This window comes from Octopus bimaculoides, chromosome 13 (genome assembly GCF_046866305.1).
Source record: "Octopus bimaculoides isolate indiv1 chromosome 13, ASM4686630v1, whole genome shotgun sequence".
Lineage (NCBI taxonomy): Eukaryota > Metazoa > Mollusca > Cephalopoda > Octopoda > Octopodidae > Octopus > Octopus bimaculoides.
In genome coordinates this window covers 12,345,378-12,370,269 of record NC_142940.1, presented here as the reverse complement: position 1 = coordinate 12,370,269, position 24,892 = coordinate 12,345,378, and the positions used below count along the sequence as shown (strand labels likewise).

The 24,892-nt window shown below is 33.0% G+C and overlaps 1 long non-coding RNA gene across 3 annotated transcripts in view; it reads left to right on the top strand.

The window, feature by feature from the left end:
• The window catches only part of LOC106883779 (uncharacterized), a 373,449-nt gene that overhangs the window by 277,430 nt on the left and 71,127 nt on the right, over positions 1-24,892 (top strand). The window contains exon 3 of one of the 3 annotated variants that reach the window (XR_008265361.2): positions 6,209-9,515. The exons of the other annotated variants lie outside the window; for them this stretch is intronic. This is a non-coding gene — a long non-coding RNA (uncharacterized LOC106883779). Of the gene's footprint in view, positions 1-6,208; positions 9,516-24,892 lie in introns of those variants that run through there. 3 annotated transcript variants of the gene reach the window in all.

Here is a 24,892-nt window from a genome sequence, read left to right as displayed (position 1 = left end):
ATACACGATAAAGATATGGACTTTTGTTTCCAACATGTGAGTTTAGACGTATACATGTTTTCGACTAAATTTTACTTACTGCAAGAAATATGCTGCATTTGCTCATGGTATTTATGCAACTGCATAATTCTTGGCAACAATATCACAAACTATATCCGTTCATTATAAAATACGAGCCAACCGCCTGTACAGATTATTACAATATAAATCCCTCAAGGTCTCTATGATATCCATAATTTATTGTTTTTTCATACTATATCATGAATCATGGAAATACTCAAACATGTTCCTGTGACTGTCTACAAGAAAGTAGTATGTCAACACTACATGCAAATCCACGTTAAAACGAAACTAATAGATGAAATGTACTGAGTGACAATGATGAAAATATAGATGTATGTGTATGAGCGTGTGCATGAGTGTGTGTATATGTGTGTGTGTATGTCTGTGTATGTACAGAAATATACATGCATGCATGTATGTAATTTTGTTTGCTTCTCTTTGAAGTTTGATGATATACTTAAGACTGTTCCCGCTGCTTGTAAATTGCGGCTGCCCTGTCGTATTGGCTGAGCATCAATAAGCATAGCTAAAGTGTGTTCATCTATTTACCTAAAGCAGCTGGCCTACGCCTTACGAATCTTTACTGTACCAGTAGCAGTTGAGATTTGGAGAATCCGCGTTAGTTTCCTTTTTCGCAAAACCTAACGGCTTTCAAAACTCCATTTGGAAATTTGGCGAACATATGAAGCCATCTGCTTGTATAACAGGTTGATGTCCCAGTCTAAATGCTTGAAACAGTTCCTGGAATACCCGTACAATCACAATACTCTTAGCGCATATTTTCCCGCAGGTTTTTGTTTCTATTTTGTCTCCTTCAAAATAAAAAGAAGCATAGCATGTCGATAACGTTAGCTTTGGTTTCCCCACCACGTATCTAACGAGTGCGCATGAAAAAGTGTCAGACTGAAGTTAGCTACATATCAGAGCGATTAAATTTTATTGTCGACAAAAGCGGTACGGACGTTTTGGACATTTTACATGCATATGTGTGTGTGTGAGCTTGTGTTTGTCTGCACGTGCATGCGCGGACGTGGATACATACCCCGATCGAGGAATTCAAGCATATGTTCACTGACTCAGGAAGAGATCGAAAGATTAAGAAGCGGAACAGAAATACAGAAATGCATAGGTACATATATATATATATATATATATATATGTATATATATATATATATATATATATATATATATATATATATATATATATGTATATATATATATATGTATATATATATATATATATATATATATATATATATATATATATATATATATATATATATATATAAGAATTTAAGGATTGGAGAAAACGCATGTTATAATTGCATACTTTATTCCTACATATGTTTTAAAGGAAACATATGTAGGAATAAAGTATGCAATTATAACATGCGTTTTCTCCAATCCTTAAATTCTTAAATATACTCAAATACCCAAAATTTCAAGGAGTTCCTGCCTTAAAAACAGGAACTAAACTATAGTTATTTTGTGTTCTTTGCTACATTTGTTTCTATTAACCCATTTATTCTATCAGAAGAATTTTTATTCCTTAAGATAGAAGAAATACACATAATTATATATATATATATATAGTCAATTTCAACATGAACAAGCAAGAAAAAACACGAAAAAACACGAACAAACAACGCGAGGATGTGGAATAAGTACAGTGTTATTGGAAGTTCATGGAAGGAGAGAGAAGAAAGGATTTAACGTTTCAATCGGAGATCTTCGTCAGAAATATAGGAAATGTCCAACGAAGGGAAGACAGAGGAAGAAAATCGCCTATATATATGTATATATATATATATATATATATATGTGTGTGTGTGTGTGTGTGTTTGTATGGATATTTCATTCTCTCTGTCTCCTCTATCTCTCTCTCTCTCTCTCTCTCTCTGTATATATATATACGCACACATACGTATACATTCACGGGAGAGTGCCAGAGAGAGAAATACATAGGATGCATTATGCATTCTTATATGCACATTTAGAGCATACTTATCCCTATACGTGTGTGTACGTGTGTGTACGTGTGTGTAAGTGTGTGTACGTGTGTGTACACAAGCATCCTCCAATCATATGTATTCATGAAATCAATTACATCTGCTCAGTGACAGACACGTATATACATGTTGGCTTATATATGCAACATGCACGCGCACGTTAGAGCAATACACGTACATACATATGCGTATGTTTGTCTGCCTGCCTGTAGAAAAATGTTTGTGCGTGATCGTGTTTGTATTGAATGAAATAACCAATAGCAGTATATTTTGTATGATGTGGCAGGTGCGAACAATTTTGATAGTGACATTGTTGCTTTAATATACAATATTGCAATTTCAAATTACTTTTCCCTGCTGAACACTGTTTCTGTTCTTTCGTCCATACTTAATTCTAGCCGAGTCATATAATCGTTTCTTATGTAGTCCCATAGAGGTTAGTGAAATGCCAACCATAATATGAGAGCTGATGCGCTGCATATCTTACCCTTAGTAACCTTTCTTCGACATTTATACATCACGAGAATGGACTCTAACTCCGAAATCATTGCTTCAAGAGATATTACAGTCTATTTCTCTCTGCTTTCCTTTATGTCTTCGTTCGTCGCTCGCTCTTTTTTTTTCTCCCTTCTTTGTTTCGTCCTCTCTGTTTTTCTCTTTTGTTTCCCTTTTCTTATTACATTGGAATACGAAGCGATAGCACATAATATAAACTCTGAGGTGTCAATTGTATAAACATCAATCAATATGTAACCATGGTTTGAGAACGGGTTGGGTGTTGTTTTATGCATATCCAGTGTCCGGTTACATCCAGTGTCCGCACATGGTTCTATGGTTAAATAAAGATAACGATATATTGTTTTCAGAAGGATCAACAAACTGCCCATTACTACTACTAAACTAAAACGACTCATCTCACGCATAGATTCTTCTTTCAACCTGACGAACCCCCTGGCTAGCACCATAAATAATATTTAAATTCAAGCGATAAATTCCCATTACCCAAAATACGATCAGTCTTTGTAAGCTTATGGGCAAAGATCACGATTTGTAAGGAAATAGCAGACTTTTCATTCAATAATGATTTTGACACCTTTATACACTATGTACGTCTCTTATTTCTAATCGATTCCACACAGCGTTTCCATGCTGTTGGTCCGACTTTACACCACTCTATTCAAGAGTTTACTAGCTAATGGTTATATTCCCAATACACTATGTATTTATTACCGTATTTTACGAGTATTTAACAAGTGATTAATTATTCAATTCGTTCAATATAGAAGAGAACGGATTCTAAACTATTAAAATCATATCAATTATTCAATTATTCTTCGATTCAAACTTCCATTTGCAAATAGAGTTGAAAGATGAATAACTCATTTATAATATATAATAATCCTGGGCTGTTTAACCTCGGATCCCGGTTTCGACTTCGTATCTGCAACTAGGTGTGTTACAAGTTTGTATTAAATACACTGGATTTCATTGAAATGGATACAAAAGACAGTGGTTATATTGAAACGGAAAATGCTGTGCTAATGCAAGTAATATGTTAATAAAATACCCTTCAGTTTATTGCTGCCGAGAGCAGCGGCCTTTTGTTTTACGGCTTAGTTATCTAGGACATGAAAGATAAAATTTATACTTATAACAGGTTTAAAGACTTATATAAAGTTGTATCAAAGTCAATTATGGCTAACGATATAATAAAAATGCATGCTGCGGCCTTTCTCCTAATGATGTCTACTAAAAATTTCAGCTAATGGCTTTGTACACTTTTCATTTTCAGCAACGAGTTACAATACAAGAAGAAACAAAATCAGTAATTTTATATAAAATTATGACGTGATATTCAACCAGGTATGGTTTTTGAATATATGCGATAAAAGAGTGCAGAATATTTTGTGACTCACCAAATGAATTTCTTTCATATATCTATAGGTACTTATATGATGAGGTGTTAAGAACACTCGAAGCTTCCTGTGGATTCATATGTTTGGAATCACAATATGTATCAGAACATTTAAAGAAGCGGAAAGGGAAGTTAAGCAATAGTTGTAGGAAACACACAGTTTAGCCTTTCTGTAAAACGTAATCCCTTACTCGAGATCTTTGCTTTCGTAAAGAGAAAGCGATATGCAATTATTAAAAGACACAAACATAAATTGCCTCAATATTTCGAATTTTCGTAAACCCATGTCAGTATATTAGTTAGTACGTATATACACAAATATACATAGGTATATGTTCCTGTAATGGATACTTGTATCTCTCTCTCTCTATATATATATATATATATGTGTGTGTGTGTGTGTGTGTGTGTGTGTGTGTGTGTGTGTGTGTGTGTGTGTGTGTGTGTGTCTGTATACATACATAGATAGTCACATACATACATACGTATATATATCTACACACACGCGCACGCATATACGTTAATATAGTAGAGTGAGAGTACGTGCTCAACACGCGTTGGTGGGAAACTATTTTTTCGTTTTTGTATCCAGAGGCTACCATGTATCCACGTTGAGAGAAATCGTTCAACAATTATCAAGCTTGCTACACGGTATATTAGTATTCACTTGCATATTTGATACGAATAGACGAAGATATATAGATTTTGCGGGATTTGGAAACAAATAAATATACAGAGAATAGGAGCTAAAATCAACTTAATCCTTTCATGGTGAGCGCAATTTCTTACAAAGATTCTAGCGTTAATGCAAGGGAGACAACAATTAAGATTTTTCCATATCCCGTACAACCATCTGTACTCTCATTTAAGATGGATCGAGTACCGACGTTGCATGAGGGAAGGGTGATAAATGAGAAGATTACTTAAACATATCCAAAACTTATGCAGACATGATGTTATCAAGGAGACTCGCACAGGCTTGAATCTTATGAGAGTACATTACTTTTAATGCAGGGAGATCGCTAAATTCAAAGACAGGAAATATGATACCTTATGAAAAGTCGGTTTGATATTTAAACTTACGTTAAATTTAGTGTATATTGAAAAAATAATCAAATGAATAAAAAGACAAAAAAATCCTACCGCTGTACGTGTAGATAGCAGAGTATATAGGTCAACAAGAAATAAATTTTGAAGATTACTCAAGCCATTAAAGTCGTTATAAAGAAATATTAATCGACATAGTTAGCCAGGTTTGCAGAAGAACTGAGTGCTTTCCATATTCTCATTTAGTCAAACCACTGAAGAAGAGCGGCCGCATTAGGACATATCGATAAAAATATAGGTAGACAAATTTTGATATGATTTCTCATCGAAATTTTGTTGTCAAAATCCGTTGAAAAATGCCTCCAATGAAGAACAGATTCTTTGTAATCTTACATAAAATCTACGTTTCACTGTTTATTTGCAAGAGAGACTTTATAATGATGATCTAATACCCTAGCATATATATTTATATATATAATATATATATATATATATATATATATATATATATATATATATATATATATATATATATATATATATATATATATATATATATATATATATATGTATATATATATATATAAATAATAAATATATACATACATACATATATATATATGTATATATATATATATATATATATATATATATATATATATATATATATATATATATATATATATGCAGATGTTGGTACATGGCCAGATTTTGTGGGAGGGGCTAAACTGATTACATTGATCCCAGTACTCAACAGATGCATATTTTATCGACCCGGAAAGAATGTAAAGTCGGCCTTGGCAAAAATTGATCAACTCAGAACGTAAAGACGGGCGCAACACCGCTAAGCATGTTGTCCTGCGTGCTAATGATTCTGCCAGCTTGCAGCTTTCTGTCTTTGAAATATTATGTGCTTGTTATACTGGTTACAAAACGTGAGATGATTTGATAGTATTGTGGCTCATTTTAACGAGACGTGTATTATATATAATGCGATACCCTAGTATCAACGGAAAATCATAATATATTTGAGCAAAATCCTTTAAATACTGCAACATTTATTTTACGCATGTAAATTATATGTATTATATCATATAATACATCTTTCCCAGTCTTTAGTTTCTTAGTTTTCGTGGTGTACTGTATGTACATTATGCATTTTGTCTTTGTAGAAACTGTCTTACAACGTGTTGTAGTAATGAGCAGAACGGTTTAAGAATTCGTCGTGAAAATATGAACTGGATATCCGCTTAATAATACTGATGCCAGGATTTTACTAAACCACATAAATAATAATTTCTTCATAGGATTATAAATATCCTATGATCTTTAATAGAAAAGGCATTAAGGTGTGCTATGGGTCTACTAATAACTCGCTGCTTTCATAACAAGAACAAACTGGAGAGACATTTTCGGCACAAACATCTATACAATTCTGCTCTGTATAATTGAAACACCTGAATATTTACTCTGTGTGTCATTTTAACATTGTAAATAAAGCGAAACAAAAACTTATATAGTGTTTACTCCTATTTGACAGTAAACATGATATGTTTACTGCTATTTTAGAGAAGATGCAAGCATTATTCATTTGTTTCCACACACACACATAAAAAAACTGTACTACAACACTCTCGCAATATATCTGGAGTTTAAAATATAACTTCAACAATTGGGAAAACAATATTATTTCATTACAGAACATGCACGTCCTTACCATAATAAATGAAGAACATGTAATATCAAAACAGTGCTTTATAATTTTGAACAAATATCAGCTGGTTAATTAGTTCACTATTAACTCAATCGCGGTTTTTAAAGTCATTGAACTGTAATTGTATAATACCTGGAAGGTGTTTTTTAATCTATTTCCACGTGACTTAGAACACTGTGAAAATAGTCATCTGTTGAAAATAACTTTATGTTTTCCAACTCTGAGACTATATTAATAATAGACTGCTTCCAAAAAGCGTACACACATACCACACACACACACACACACGCACACACAGACACACACATACGCACATATAGCCGAGAAGTGAAATGGGCGCACATATGTTTATTCCATTTGTTTACAGCTATTTCATAACCTTCTTCATTATATAATAGGTATTAGGTCAACCTTTCCACGTATATAACATATATATAAATATTTACGCATGTGTTCAACCATAAGTTATAAGTATGCTGGAAGTAAAACAGACTGATTTATCTTCAGAACAACTGATAGTAATACAAAACATCAAATCTGTTATACGGACCAAGATGCGCCAGAATATATCCAGAGGCGATAGTGTCCTCAGCAGGTTCACACTTATGATTTACTTTAAAGAAGCATGGCAATCGATCAATGAATATTCAGAGAAGGAAGCAGTAGAGAAATATAATAAAAATGAAAACTATCACATATATATATCTTCTCAACTGTGACCGTCCCGTCTGTTTATATTATTCAGACTTTATGACCCGTTGTGACCATCACCATTTGAAAACGGAGTGTACATTGTAGTTTATCTGTTATTGTTTGCAGACCAAGGAACAACCTGGAGACATCATCGTATTTGTTTCTGCTAGTAATACAAGATATATTTCATTGAAAACATCGGTTCTTCTGCTCACTGTTTTCCATTCGGCTTTACTTGTAATTTCTAAACTACTTTAAATGTTATGAAATCATTTAATGAACGAAAAGCAAAGAAAACTCATCACTATGATCTACGTAGATTCATCAGAATCTAAAAGCAAAAGTGAAAACAAAAAATTCTGGCACGTTACCAAAATCTCAATTAGTTATGTGGCATAATTTATTTCATGTGTGAACGAATATGGCACGTGACAGTAAACTATGAGGTCAAGTATTAGTAATAGATTCATGTCAAAAGTGACTAAAAATTTGCAGTATAAACCACATCAGTTACAATTAGTGTGAGTGCTGTAAAAATATTTATGAAATGGCCTGTGAAAATAGAGAGGAAACTGCGGCAGTATCTAAAATCACAGTTGGAATGGAGGTTTATATGTGTGGGATTGTTTCTCAACGGTTTTATACATATACCATTGTTGATTTCTTTCTACGTGGCAAATATATATTTTATTTCTTCTTTTGTTTTTTTTATAAATTTGGTTACCTCATGCTAGAAGTTTCTTTGATATATGAGATAACTTGTTTGTGAAAATATTGGCTACAAAATGGTATGTTAACAATGTTGTGTATAAAGTTTTACAAATAAAAATGCTAGTGATAAATGATAAATCTAGGGATTTAACACTAGAGGTACCGAGCGATCATTTATGACCGCTTTTTCATTTTACATTTTAATTTCAACGACTGTATTGGATGTGAAATCCTGAATATCCTTTCATATATGTGTATATAATTTTTTTTTCTTTGTACGTACATAAATACTAAAAGGCTGTATTTACAAATCCTTTATACAATGCATTAACTTATGTTAAAGATAAAATGTATTAAAGATTTTCAATGCCGGTCAAATACGACCGCTACGGTACTTCTAGGCAGTAAGAATTACTGGTACTTCTAGTGTTAAATCCGTCATTATTCGGAGTGTGCTGTATTATATGGAGGCATTTCTTCCTATTTTTCGTTCTGGATTCAAATTACACTGGGGACGACTTTACATTTTATCCTTTCAAGATCAATAAAATAAAGTACCAGTTCAATACTGGTTCCCTGAATTTCCTTGCCATGTGGAAAATTTGAAACCAATTCCTTAGTAAGTATTTTGTGTTGCTGGAGCTTTGATTATCTTTTGCTCGTATGAAACACATCACAAGGTATCCGAAGGATTTATGTGTTTGCAAATTCTACACATAGCTCTGTTAAACTGAGCGACAGATTAATTTGTCTACAAATGTATTCTATAGTAAAATTGGAACTCAGAACACAAAGACCTGGAGGAAATAGCCTAAGACATCCTGTCTCTACGTTTTTACGCTTCTACCAAGTGATTGCAGTGAATTCGTAGTTCTATTTAAGAATACCGAGGTACAGAAATGCAAATTTGAACTCGGTGAAATTTGAACTCTGAGCACCAAATACCTGAACGCTAAGAGCGTGGTATTCTATCTAACGCTCGTACAATTCTACCAAATACCTTGTCACAGTCGTAGTGACGGCGTTGACCGAGATTTTAGGTTTGTACAATGCTATGTTTTTTTTCCAAATGACGGAATTAATCAATTGCATTAAAACAGGTCACGTTCAGTACATTTTTCATCTTCTCGGTGACAAAACAAGCAAAGTTTACTCTGCAAGAGACAAAATTAGATGCATTATTTATTTACAAATGAGTGTATATATATTTGCCTATGTGCGTATGCGTAATGTATGTGGACTTACATGTGTTTTTGCCTGTACATGTATAAAGGTAGATAATTGAGCAGATGACGTGTGAGCAGAGAAGTGAGCGATGTAAAAAAATAATGGAATTAAAGCAATAAACTACTCCAAATTTACCGAATCGTTCTACTGTCAATTTTACTTCATTGCGTGTGATACAGTATGGCATGACGGGATCTCTAGGTGGAGTCTTGATCTACTTGAATTAATAACGAAATCTTTGGAAATTTTAAAGTACATTCTTTTTTAAAGAGATGAAAAATGCATTACAAGGAAGAAAAGGTGCATTACAAAGAAGATAAATGTATCACAAAGAACAAAAAAATGCATTAGAAAGACGAGAAAATGTACTATTACATGTTTCCAAAAACATGCGGTGATTAGGTATACACTGGCTACATTGCTACTAGATAAAGGTTGAACTAGAAACAAACGACGACAAGAATTATATGAAATACAATGGTAATTAAGCCTTCCTGTTTTAGAATAATGTCAAAATTTCATACGTGGGAGCAATGTAATCAATTAAGATGAATCACAAAAAGCTAATTGTCATTTAGATTTGTAAGGATTGGAGCCAACACAGAAAATTAAAAGGTAAAAATCAATGTGATTAGAACTTAGACGATACGGGGAAACATCTACATATCATTATTCTACTCTAAATGGAGCCACATTACACACACACGAACACACATACACACAAACATCACATTCACAAAAAGCATATATATATATATATATATATATATATATATATATATATATATCAAACAATAAGCAACACGGATTTCAAAAGTGATTGCAGTACGCACGATTCATGCTACTTTAATTTATTTAAGTAATGTGAGCATTACCTTAAATGCAATGTGAAGAGCAATCTTCAGCTGCACGAAAAAATGCAGAAAAAAGACATATTACAAATGTGGCAACATATTAAAACCAAGTGGGAGAGACCATATATAAATAAATTGAAGTAGCATGAAACGTGCGTACTGCAATCACTTTTGAAATCCGTGTTGCTTATTGTTTGATTTTAATCACCCATCCTTTTGGGATGTGATATTCGGGTGCCTTCGCATAAGTACCATATTCAAGCCTTGAATCTATATCTAAACCGTTTATATATATATATATATAGTGAAGTGTATTGCCACTTAAGTGTGGCTGACCCCTAGGGGTGGATGTTACTGTTGCTTTAGCCCAAGGAGGACATCTCCTCCAGCTGGTTTATCGAGACACTACTGGAGGAGATGTCCACCTGGGGCTAAAGCAACAGTAATATCCACCCCTAGGGGTCAGCCACACTTAAGTGGCAATACACTTCAATTTATCGTGCAGTTACTGTTAATACTTCATTTAGAGAATTAACATTGCTTATATATATATAATTATGCCCTTATACACATGTTCGAAAATATAAATACTTATATATGCATACATATATACATGCATGTATGTATGTATGTATGTATATATATATATATATATATATATATATATATATATATATATATATATATATATATATATATATATATATATATATATATATATATGTATATGCGTTTGTGTGTGTGTTTACTTTCTATTGCTCTTTACTCTGTTTCTGAAGAAGAGCGTTGCCCAAAACGTTAAAACATTATGTTTTCTTCCCTGAGCGTCTCCTAATACTTTACATGTACCACGTCCTCGCGTTCTTGTGTTTTTTCATGTTTGTTCTCCTTGTTTTTTTTTTGGGGGGGGGGGGTTACTATATATATATATAAATGTATGTGTGTGCATGTGTGTGTATGTGTGTATCTATACACATTAATATATACATGTGCGTATATACATATATAATAAGAATATAACGATGGCAGTTGATGTGGAACAATTTCGCAAAAAACGGGGTAAACATTTATACAAATCGAAACAGCAATTTAAATGTTTTCAACATGTATCAATTATATCGATAACTGTGAAAAACGACAACTGCAACAACAACAACAACAACCCAAATTATACAAAAAATAACAAAAACACAAATAACAACAGCGATGAAATTGAACAAAGTTAGCAACCACATCAACAATTACAAACTTAACCGTAATTGACGGAAGCAATATTAGCAATGAACATGGCCGACATCGTGAGAAAAACAACTGTGATGTGAAAGAACAGCAACAAGCATGAGAAACATAACCAATGCAATATAAACAAATAAATAACTAGAAACGTATGCAAGCATCCTGTTTGCTAAAAGCTTTGTATTTATACAAAGATTTTATAGCTAAATCAACAATGTAAAATATCATTTAAAGAAGAGCAAACATGGATACATGATGACGTTCACCTTATTTTATTTGGAGATTTTATTCCCCTCTTTACGTGTAGAGTTTTGTATACTTACGTTGCATAATCAAACGCGGTTTCTGATGGAAGAACAGGAACGACTAATAATAACGCTGTTGATGATGATGAGGAGGATGATAATGATGAGGATGATAATGATGATGCAGATGCTGACGATAATAATAATAATAATAATAATAATAATAATAATAATTATAATAATAATAGTAATAATAATAATAATAATAATAATAATAATAATAATAATAATAATAATAGTAATAAAAAAAAATAAATAATAATAATAATAATAATAATAATAATAATAATAATAATAATAATAATAATAATAATGATGATAATGTAACGCTTTTGGATATTGGAAGTAATTACTTTAAGTAGTAGAGCTTATTTCAATATGTATATATATTGATTTATGTTTCTACGAGAAATCTAACATTAATATCACCTGATCAAATCTTTGGTCGAGGTAATTAAAGATAAATGATGTAACGCTTTCGTTTCTCCCCTTCTTCCTCTCTTTTTTCTTTCTTTCTTTCTTTCTTTCTATCTTTCTTCATTTATTTATTTCTTCCTTCCTGTCTTCCCCCCCCCACCCCGTATTCTCATCTTTTACCTTCTCCTTCATCTTGTTTTATTTCTTTTCCGGCGTCTTCTCCATCCTCGTTATTTAAGAAGCAAACAGTTTATATTGTGATTGCTAGTTCGAAATAGAGAATTGTAACGAGGAGACAAAATATACATGTTTTAACATATGCAATTTATGGATTGCCGTATGTAAGATTTAGCAATAATTTAATGAGAGAGAAACAGACAGAGAACACAGATGTAAGAACGTGTCTAGATACAAGAAATTATAATTAACTATAGAAGCAAAAGGAGAATAATTACTGGAAGAAATAGCTGTACTATATATATATATATATATATACATATATAGACAAACAGATAGATAGATAGATAGATAGATATACACACACATATACATGTGCGTGTGTGTGTTATTTAATAACAGTGAGACATATTTCAATGCAACTAAAAGCTTTGTATGTTGGTAGGAGGACCTCAGTTCTCCAGGTATCTGGAGATCGAATAACATGCTGACATAGATTGAAAATGGTCTCCAAGTATTAGGCCAGTATTGGTCAATTCAGGCAAAGTTGTGTCATCATTGATCTTAGGTTCCCGTATTCGGAGATGATGTTGGTAGGCCGCTATGGCCAATATGTCTGTTGAGTGTAGATTGGTTTATTTCGCGACATCACATTTTTGCAATTGCTTCTACACATACTAGGGCGAGGTGTTTTCCCGGATTAATAGAGAAGTAACACCATCTCAGTGAAAGTCTTGCTATGGATGTAACTAGCTCTGGTGTTACTGGATTAAAATTTAGCGATGTTACTTTGGATTGTCAGCTTGTGTGGGGTTGAAGTCTATATACATCATATGGTTTACTTATTGTGCCCAGGAGGGAACATGTGGGTTGTTGGGTGCCCGGTGCTTGAAGTTCATTAAAAAGGAATGCTTCTGGTTGCAAAAATAAAATAATTTATCCTTTCCATTGGTGGATACTAAAGTTTGGTAGAGTATATGCAGTCTCCCGCTGAGGCGGAGTAAGCAATTGCTAGTTAAAAGTGAATAGGGAGGGTATATGTCAGGGATACGCGATTAGATGTTGGAGAAATCGTTTTGGGGATCATGGAGTGTCCAGAGTAAATGAGACAAGGAGGTGAATTTCTCCCCATCTCTGCACATGAAGGTATGCATATGTTGAGCATAACTTCCTTTGAAGCCATTGTTTGTGGTGCTCTTGAAGTGTCTTCTGATGCCATCAGATGGTGTGATGTTAGCACTATAGACTAGAGATCTTGAAATACAGAATTCAGAACTGAGCCAATGGAACATAGAATACACAATTCAGCCAGTGGAATATAGAATACACAATTCAGCCAGTGCAAAGTGGGTAGAAGTTACAGGTGAGGTTATATACTGTATGCTGTGAGCGTTTGCGTCTATTGGAGCGCACAATGTTAGAAGCAAATTTGCCTAAAGTGGCGTAACTGTCTGTGATGGTGCGACGTTAAAAAGTTTACAAGACTTATGTTTCCTAGGGGAGTATTTTGGAATTAGATCAAGATATATATATATATATATATATATATATATATATATATATATATATATATATATATATATATATATATATATATATGTGTGTGTGTGTGTGTGTGTGTGTGAGTGAGTAGTTACGTATATGCACGCGTACACACTCATACAAATGTACAGGCACTCGCACACTGGCTCACTCACGCACTCATGCACAAACACGCAAACACACACACATACACACACACATACACACACACACACACACACACACACACACACACACACACACACACACATATATATATATATATATATATATATATATATATACATGTACGCATATATACACACATGAAGACACACACATAGATACATACATACATATATGCATTTTAATAACAATACGGACTATGTGTTTCCTTTCTATCAACTGACGTGTCGTGTCTCCTTCTGATACGCTAGTTGACAGAACAAAGCGTAACAAGGTAGGAATTCAAATGAACTGAATAATGACTCAAAGAGTAGATTGTGTATCGGAATATACAGCATATGTGAGATATAGTGACTTGTTAAATTTCCATATCTTAGATTATTCATGTAACCTATAGAAAAGCTTAGCTCTCCAGGAGCTAAGTATGCGAACACTGGCCAAGGGCGTTCACGCCATCCAAACTTAACAACTCAATGTTTTAAAAAATAAATTCACTACAGATGAAAGACGATCTGATGTGGAGAGTCAATTGATGAAAAGCAGCCGATAAGTTTCCGTCTTGTTAGATCTTCTCATAAAAGAAAACCATACACAAGAAGAAAAAAGACGCACAGTACATGAATATATTCAAAATTAGAGAGAAACCGGGAGACTAGTGAGAAAGTGCCGCGGGCACGGTCGTATGTATTTATTACAAATGCAATAAGTTAAGGTACAGGTAATGTAATATCTTGAAAATATTCGATTATCTCTCGATACTCATGTAATTTGTGTGAAAAAATTCTTGTTATAGATATATACATTTAAAAAATAGCGAATGAAATATCTCTGATGTGTTGAGACAATCTCAGTATTTGGACAAATTTGACTAAACTGTTGCGAAGGAATCGGTAATTTGAAGTTATCTTGTTAAAGCAAGGAGCATATTTCGGTGTCATTAGACTTACTTAGTAATGCATATTGTACTTAGTTGGCAACACTTAAAATTATTACTGTGCATATAGAAACACGAAAGTGGTTACATTAAGATTATCAGCAATGCGGCTATTTTAAGTAATTAAAGTTACTTCAGTTTTGATGATAAGTGCGAATATATCCTCACCTACACAGATATTGAAATTACAATCGGAAGGTGAGTGGCCGAGTAGTTAGGGTTTCAGGCTAGCGATCAATAAAACTATGTGATTGGTTACTGGAACATTTGACCAGTCGTGTATATGAGTATGGCAATTCATTTCATGCTGGTACAATAAACGAAGTCGAAAATCAACACCAATCAAGAGCGAGAGCACATATCACTCTTAACTTATTACAGCCTCGAGATTCTGCTTGATCAATAGGACAGCATCTGTATGTGTTCCCGTCTATGTATGTTCCTAAAGGACTTAACGAGAGCAAGATGTATATGTTACTGTGTCTCTCTGCGACTGACGGTTATTAGTCCTTGCTGTTTTGTTTTTTCACCATTTTCGTCAGTTGTGTTCGTGTGCATGGTATTTTCATTCCAAACTGGTACAATAAACAAAGTCAAAAATGAACACCAATCAAAATCCAGTGCGTATATCACTCTTAATATATTACACCCTCAAGATTCTACTTGATCAATAGGTAGTAGATGTAGGACAGTATCTATATCTGATCTCGTCTATGTATGACCCAAGAGGAATTAACGAGAGCATAGCAGATGTTAATGTTTGAGTGACAGTAATAACTTGTATATTGTTTTTCAACATTTTCGTCATTCCAAGAATTATTAGTTGTTTTCTTGCTGAATTTTTAAAATGGACCTGAAGTGAATGAATTATATAATCTAAATTTTGCCTTCGAATATGCTAAGCGATGCAACAATTTCGAAAATATATCCTCCTTAAAAGAATCACACTCGAATAATTTTATATCTACAGAATCAAGATTCCTACAGAAATACATTTTCTCTCCAAAATAACTATGCTCTTAACTGATAGGGGAGTATAGTGACCAAGACAGATGCACACAAACTTATACAGATGTACACAGCAAATAAATATTAGAGTAAATCTAATTATATGCATTGCACGATAGCAAATACTCACAGTACTTCTCGAAAATATTAAGTTGAGGAACGCAAGGCGACGACCTGACAGAAGCGTTAGTATGCCGGGCAAAATTGCTCGAAACATTTCGTCCGTCTTTACGTTATGATCTCAAATGCCTCTGAAGTCGAGTTTTCCTTTGATACTTTCGGAGTCGATAAATCCCCGAAATTGCTGGACTTGTGACTTGTGTCCAAAGTTTGAAAGTAATATGTGATATATATATATATATATATATATATATATATATATATATATATATATATATATATATATATATATATATATATATATATATATATATATATATATATATATATATATATATATATATATATATATATATATATATATATATATATATATATATATATATATATATATATATATATATATATATATATATATATATAGATAGATAGATAGATAGATAGATAGATAGATAGATAGATAGATAGATAGATAGATAGATAGATTAGAATTTTTTAAGAAAATAACATTCATAACAGCTTGCCTACACTATTAGTAATTATTCGTAACTGATATATGAGTATAAACACATCTATGTTTGCTAACACACACAAATATATACACGTCATCAAGATTGGAAAGTGCAAATGTACTTATATAAGTTGCAGTAGGACAAATACTCAGATTAATTAAAGTAGTGTGATTTGATGTTAAAAATCATACTAACCTAGAACAAAATCATATTAATTCCAATTAAACAAACCAAATTGCCAAAAAACATCATTCCTAGAGATGAAGAAACAAAAAGCATCTGCATTAAACCTGTATTTCATTCCTAGAGATGAAGAAACAAAAAGCATCTGCATTAAACCTGTATTTTGGCCATTTGTTCATTGTTATTTAATCAATGATTTAAGGAAATGCGCATATTGGTAGATTGTTGCATGTCTAGCAAATGTCTGGAGTATTAGTTAGTATTGATTTCTTAATTAGATAGGAAGCCGTAATATTGGTAAGAGACTAACTTAGTTGATTGAATTTACCGCAGTATATACCTGCTAAATAATTAATCGACCCTGGAGAGATAAAATATCTAATCGAGCTTGGCAGGTTTCGGGGTCACTACTAAATACTTTAAGACATATGGCCGGAGAACTGCAATCTTTATGACTGGAATACATTTGCATTGGTTAATATTAAACTTATGGAGAAAACGTATTTGGAGCAAGATTACTTGTGTACGGCACTTCACGTAGCACCATTGTTACATATATTAAATGCGATAGAGTGGATGAGAGCTTCGAAGGTGTTTAGAAAATGTATCGTACTTCCACCAAGCATGAGGACTGGAACTTAGCAACACAAATTAAGGTATCAGTTATGTTTCATACACCATTTCTATTTTAGAATATCGCTAGTATGCTCATTCTAGATGTAGGTATGTATAAACATGTCTACAGGCCAAGAGACTTTTAATGCAGTTGATACAGCAAGCAACAAATGGTTCACAATAATGAATGTTTCATAATATAATGGATCTGTTTGAACATATCATTAATCGTATGTATTCTAACCGCGCCAATCGAATTGAAATATCATGGGTCTCTGTGTTTTAGGAAGCTTTTGCTGTTATTTAATGGAGGTACAGCCACTGCGATGAAGTTCAGGCGATGGCTGAGTAGCATAGATATTTCTGAATTGGATAAAGTTAAGTTAGCATGAAAGGCGTAGCTTATGGTTAGGGTACTCGGTGAAGGATCGTAAGGTCGTGAGTTCAATTCCCGTGGATGCATTTGGTCCTTGAGCAAGACACTTAATTTCACGTAGCTCCACTCAGCTGAAAAAAATGAATCGTACATGTATTTCAAAAAGCCAGCTTTGACATTCTGTGACACGATGGATCTCCTTGTGAACTACATTAAGGTTACACGTGTGAGTGGAGTGCTCAGCTACTTGCACATTAATTTTACGAGTAGGGTGATCTGTTGGTCGGATCAACTGTAATCCACGTCGTCGTAAACGACAAAGTGCCAATGTCAAGTTGACTTCAATTCAATGACATTTTCAGACGCCCAATAATTTATTCGTCTACGCAAACACTCTATTCTTTCATAGCTCTCTTATTTTCCTTTCAAACGTGAACTGTGTGCACATGTATTGTTTTAATGGATCTAATTTACTTAATCTTGTGCTCGAAATAGTTTAACCATTTTAGACTTCTGTGAAACACTTTCAATAGCGCAGACATACTTCTTGAATCACTCGAACTTAATTTCCTACCAAATGACAAGGAACATTATTCTTCGTGAATTGAAAATCAAGAGAGCTGCTGATATACTTGATTTTTCGAGACTGCAAATACCCAAGCAGATTAAGTCTTATCAAAAATAAGCGTTCTCGAATATCAATTGGTATAGAACATTTAGTCAATAAATGCATATACCAATGTCTTTGCAAAATGTCCGTAAGTAAAAATACTTTAAATGAATTATCTACAATATTTTCAATAATATATAGTAGAGCTGCAGAAAATGTCCATGCAGAGGGACATATATTTAAATAAAATGAAAGAAAACAAAGATCGCCATATAATCAACATCATTTTGGGGAAAAAAAAGTCGAACAAAATTATTAGTAAACAGTTCTACACAGGCAGCAAATGTCATTTCAACCAAAAGCTATTTAGCTCATCTATTCTTAAAAACCGATTACCTTATTTATATACCGCCTTTGAGCGAATTAATAAATTGACAAATGAGATACTTGCAGATCTGTATATCGGAACTCGGTCTTCAGTATTTATTATTATTTGGTCACTGATTACTTCACTGATAATGTATCCTATTATCGATTTTCTCCGATATATATATATATATATATATATATTTATATAAGGAGAGAAGAGAGAGAGAGAGAGAGAGAGAGAGAGAGAGAGGAGAGAGAGAGAGAGAGAGAGAGAGAGAGAGAGAGAGAGAGAGAGAGAGAGAGAGAGAAATTGATAGATAATAAACAGATCGCTAGACAGTTAGATATATGGATATATATATGTATATCTATCTATCTAAATATATATATATATATGTGTGTGTGTGTGTGTGTGTGTGTTTAATATATATATATATATATATATATATATATATATATATATATATATATATATACTTGCTATTGATTGCCTTGTATGCAGCTACAAAAAGTAGTTATCTTAAGTCATTTACGGTATCTATGTCTGAAAGCAAAACCAAAAATCAAATTGTTCGATGAAGTTTTCACTACATACATTTTATTGTTTTCTTTCAGGAAGTAATCGAATAAAACTAGCAAATAAATACTCGTACCATTTCAGATACTACTCTATTTTTGTAGGTCAGTGGTGTTAATTTTTCCCAGCATCCAAACACAGAAAGTTTAAATATCTGAATAGCATACTCGATAGATCTTTTTCAAATCAGATTATATTTATACACGCATGCATTTAAATATACTTGTATTTGTTATGTCTTTGAATAAAAATAAATGACACTTTCCGAATTGCTGTTGCGTTTCCCTGAGCTTTAAAAATATCTTTATTACCAGTAACTCGTCCCCTCTCTCATCACTTCAGAAATACAATTTCACATTTCCTATCTAAAATTTTACACCTCACCATCCTATCACCACCATCACCGTACTTGCACATTTGCATACATCACTCACACGCACCACATCTGTCCTTTCCACCCGTCTTAACACCCCCTTAAAACGCCACTTTACTTGGTTTCTAAACCTTCAAATTCTTGTTGTATCCTTTCACACCTATTGTAGACACTTAGACTTTCTTTCACTCATCTCTCTCTGCGCCTCTCTTTGTTTATCAGTTTTTCTTATGACGGCCTAACTCCCGAAGCGTTAAGGTCATCATTTTCCCATTGAAACGTTAAACTAATATCATTGTTATTCTGTATTGGTCTTTTTAAAATGTTTTGTCTTTTAAACAACGGTGAAAGTGCATATGAATATATATGCCTGTGTGTGTGTTTGTTATATATACCTGCATATGGTTCAGGCGATTGAAGTGCACTTCACAAACAACTGCCCCATTTTCACCTCGTGGTTGGCGTTATACTGAAGTGTAATTTTATATAGCATCAGTACAGAACATAAACTGTGGTCATAAATTGCTACGCGGAAATTAAGAGGCCTCATGTCACATTGTAATGCTGATTTCGCTTAACCATTTCTACCGTTGTTGTGGAATACTATACTCGGGAACTGATACTCTAGTTCAATACTCCTGACATGGTAGTTGCTAGAACAAAAGAAAGAAAACACATGGACCGAAATGTGTGTGAGTTCGTGTATGTATATATATATATATATATATATGTACATTTTTATATATACTAATAAACACGTACATGTGTACTTATATATATATACATACACACACACACACACATATATATATATATATATATATATATATATATATATATATATATATATATATATATATATATATATATATATATATATATATAAATATATATATATATATAAGCAAATACCTATTCATATATAAATACTTTCTCTTATATGTTCATATACATGCGCGTACAGTTATATATTTGATTTTGTTTACATAAGCACGTATATATAAATATACACGCATGCAGGCCGACGCTCATATGTGCCTTAGCTTATATAGTATGTATACATGTCTAGATACACATCCCCGCACACGTACACATAAAACCCATATAAATTTGGTGGGAGTAAGTATATTTATATGTATACACAGAGATGGATAGGAGGAGGACGAGAGGGCGAAGGACAGAAAGATTAATATTTAATAACAACGCATCGCCTGAATATAATTTAAATTGAACATGATAAATTCCCTCGGGCTTTCTATATACTCTATCAATTGTTTACACTGTGTTTAGAAATTAAGAACTGCGACAATTGTTTTTCAGTTTCTACAGAAGATGAACATTTTATTGAATGAATAATTCTCAGTGTGCATAAATGATTCAACAGGTTTACTTTTATACATTTCTTCTTCCACTATTTGTGTTTAGTGGTGAAATAAGAATGGGAAAGGGAAAATGCGATCTCTGTAAATATGAAAACAGTGTTCTCTGTTCTGTTTAAAGCAATCTATGATTGACGAGACTATGTTCAGTGGATATGAACATTGCCTCTATTAAAGCGCTGGATTAAGTTGTATAACATCATGAAGACAGGTCACACACTGTTTACAGTTCGAATCACAGAAAATGTAGAAATTCCTTGTTCCGTAAAAAAGCAAGGAATTGAATAAGACTATTATGACATTTGCTTTGAATGTAGACAAAATAACTCATATTTTTAATTAAGTGTAGATTTTGTTGGATGACGTGAATTTCATTTCAGAGCTAACACCTAAATTACTGAGAAGCTCTTTAGAAAATCTTACTTTAATATCAGTGAAAACGAAGAGCTTATCAGATACCATAGTTCTAAATACTTTGACTAAAGATAGGATTTTTGAGGTAACACAACCTTGAATATAAACTCGCTCACATGAACTCGATTCGTGCCAAGCAATAACAAAGGAAAATCCGATACATATCAATTTGTTCTTCATCTGAAGGAAGGAGGCTGAAGGAAGAAAAATCGCGAACACTGGATATTATTTTCCCAAGCCTTCGAAACTGGCTAAAAGGAGAGTTTGTGCTATCCTCAGTCTAAACATCTTAACCGAATTCTGGCAATAGAGTGATATATGCTGATAGCATCTTAGCAACAGGATGCGATACTTAACCAGGCAGCACCTTATTACATCTATCAGAAAAAAAAAAAACTCTTCAAGGAAGTGTCTGACCGAATATTTGCGTCCTGTGTTCTAACAAACCTGCCAATTTAATACAGTGAATTTTTTTTTATCTATCATTTACTTGTTTCAGTCATTAAACTGCAGCCCTCCTGGGATAGCACTTTTATTTCAGATTATCAAATCCCCTCACACGCTCGCGTAGAGCTTTCAGGCCATAGTAAAACATACCTGCCCGAGATTCCACGTAGTGGGACTTAAGCCAGAACCATGTGATTGGAAATCAAGCTGCTTACCACAGAGCTACGCTTGCGTTTGTTTATTTTTATTGGCAGCTAGCTTACGGAAAACAAACGTATCCAGCGGCATAGCCACAACGTCGGAACAAATACTGCAAATCAATTAGCCATGCGTCGTATCGAATTCAGATGAAAAGTGGTGATTATATTTACAATGTAATGATAGAAAAGGGCATAAATGATGAATACTGAAAGATATTTAAACGATAATCAACTGTGCGTCCGACTCACTTCATTTTCTTCACATAATATATTTACGGGAAAATTAATATAGTAAAAAAACGTTACATCGCATGACATGCCCTTTTGCGGAGAAGGCAAAATGAATCTATCTTAGCACAATAATTCAACTATGCGAAATCGTCAATATAGCATATTGGTGATAAAATCAGCATAGGTGTATCAGATATTTAAATATCGAAGGTGCTTCGATTGTTTCTATGTTAAGAGATAGGTACGAGAAGATATTGTGTGGCCTCCGGACGATGTGAAAGCAGAAAAGATGATAGAAAGGATGAAGAAGATACGGTGTGATATAATTAGAAAAATGTAGAGGACAAGGTAAATTATGGGTATGAAAAAAATCAATAGGTTTCTTTACCGATAAGTAAATGTATATATATAAATACATACGTATATATACATATATATGTATGTATATATATATATATATATATATATATATATATATATATATATATGAATATCTATGTATGCATATACATATACATATATATATATATATATATATATATATATATATATATATATATATAGAGAGAGAGAGAGAGAGAGAGAGAGAGAGATAAAAAATGCAAGAAAGACAAGCAAAATATTTGGTGTCAGTGGAGGATATTTCATAATAAAAGTACAAATATGATATAAATACCGAATAAAACAATTATTGTAGATAGGTAATCTCTCAATGTAAGTATGTATATACATAAATACACACAGAAATCTAAATAAATGCGAACCTTATATAATATTTGCTATCGATGAAATGGTGTAGGCCTATTTTCACACTGTGTTTCAATGATTTACCAGTGATGATTAAAAAATATATAACTGTGAACTACATATCATGTAAAAATTGGAGATGCTTGTTGAATAATAAAGCGACATTTCAGTAACATGCTTCCTTAAAATTAACGACGTAAAATAAAAAAAAGAAGTGAACTGTTTGCAATTTATGAAAATCAAAGGTCATATTACTAGGGGTTGCTTTAAAACAAGGTTCTATAGTGGAGAGTATAAAATACATGAAACTGGCACCAATAAAAATAAATGTAAGTATATTTGTATGTTATGTATATTAACGTTTTACTGTTTTACGCACGAATCTCGATTTGCTAACCGTATGTAGATATCGTGGAAAGCACATGAGGGTTAGTTTCAAGGCTAATGAAAGTTAGCTGCAGTGCATTATGAAAGAAAAAAACAGCGTTGTATAATGAAGAAGGGACCAAAGGAGAGGTCTTTAATTCTAGGGACATTAAAATTTTGCAATCTGGCCTTTGATATTCGTAAATCATAAACCATTCATTTCCGTCGCTTTCTAATCGTGCAAACATCTCTAATTTTTCTGCGGCTTTTAATTTCACAGATTTTTGTATTCTTGTTTATTTTTTTAAAAAACTCCGCTGCCGCTTTTATACACTTTGAGTTGTGCGGATGGCAAACATTTAGACATGTGAAGTCTTAATTAGGAAATCACTGTGACACTCCAAATGAATGACCAAACGATATTATGAGGTACAGTGACGCTGAAACCATAACTACGCCATGCATACTTATATCAAAAGCAGCAAACTCCCAACGTTTGAAGCCCCACGAGATAAGGCTAGAAATCAGGAAAACTTGTTGGATTCTCTAAAACTACAAGGTAAATATAAGTGTGCATTATGTGTATACATACATAGATACATACATACGTACGAACATACACACGTACATACAACAATTCAAATACACACACACACACCACTTATAAACCAGTGCGCACCTGAGAGAGCGGAAAATTTTTCTCTGTACCCCTTTCTTGGACAATTATCCTATCTCATCCTATCGCATCCTATCTCGTTTCCTTGTTCACCACGTTACCTCTTATTGCTTCTTTATCAGTCACTCCCCGTTCACCTTCCACTTCGTTATCGATCATTCTTTAACACATAGATCCGTTCATAACGGAATTTTAACTCTTCTATTTTTTCCTGACTTGTATATTCTTTACATATGTCGCATCAAATGTTTGAATTTACCGTCAATCTCCCATTTTAATCTCCTTTTGAATTATCTCTAACTTTCACTTTACATCCTGCATACTTCTCCCATCTTGTTTTTTTCTCTTTTTCACTCTTCCTTCCTTATTCTCTCTTTATATCTTCCATCGCCATTTTTGTCTCTAACCTCCCTTTCTCAGGTTCCTTCTTTCCTTGTGCCTCTCCGTCTCTCCTTTCTCAGTCTCTTTATGCACACACAGACATTCAACATGCTCACACATATATCCCTCTGTTCTTCTTTCACTGAACCTCTTGCTTTCTTCTTCCTCAGTTTCCCTGTACAAACGGAGACACGTAGACACGCACACATACACCGCAACACGCTAAAATATATAGATGTATCGATACAGAAGCCTTAAATTTATCTCGTTTGGGAGATCTTCTAATCAAGTGCACAC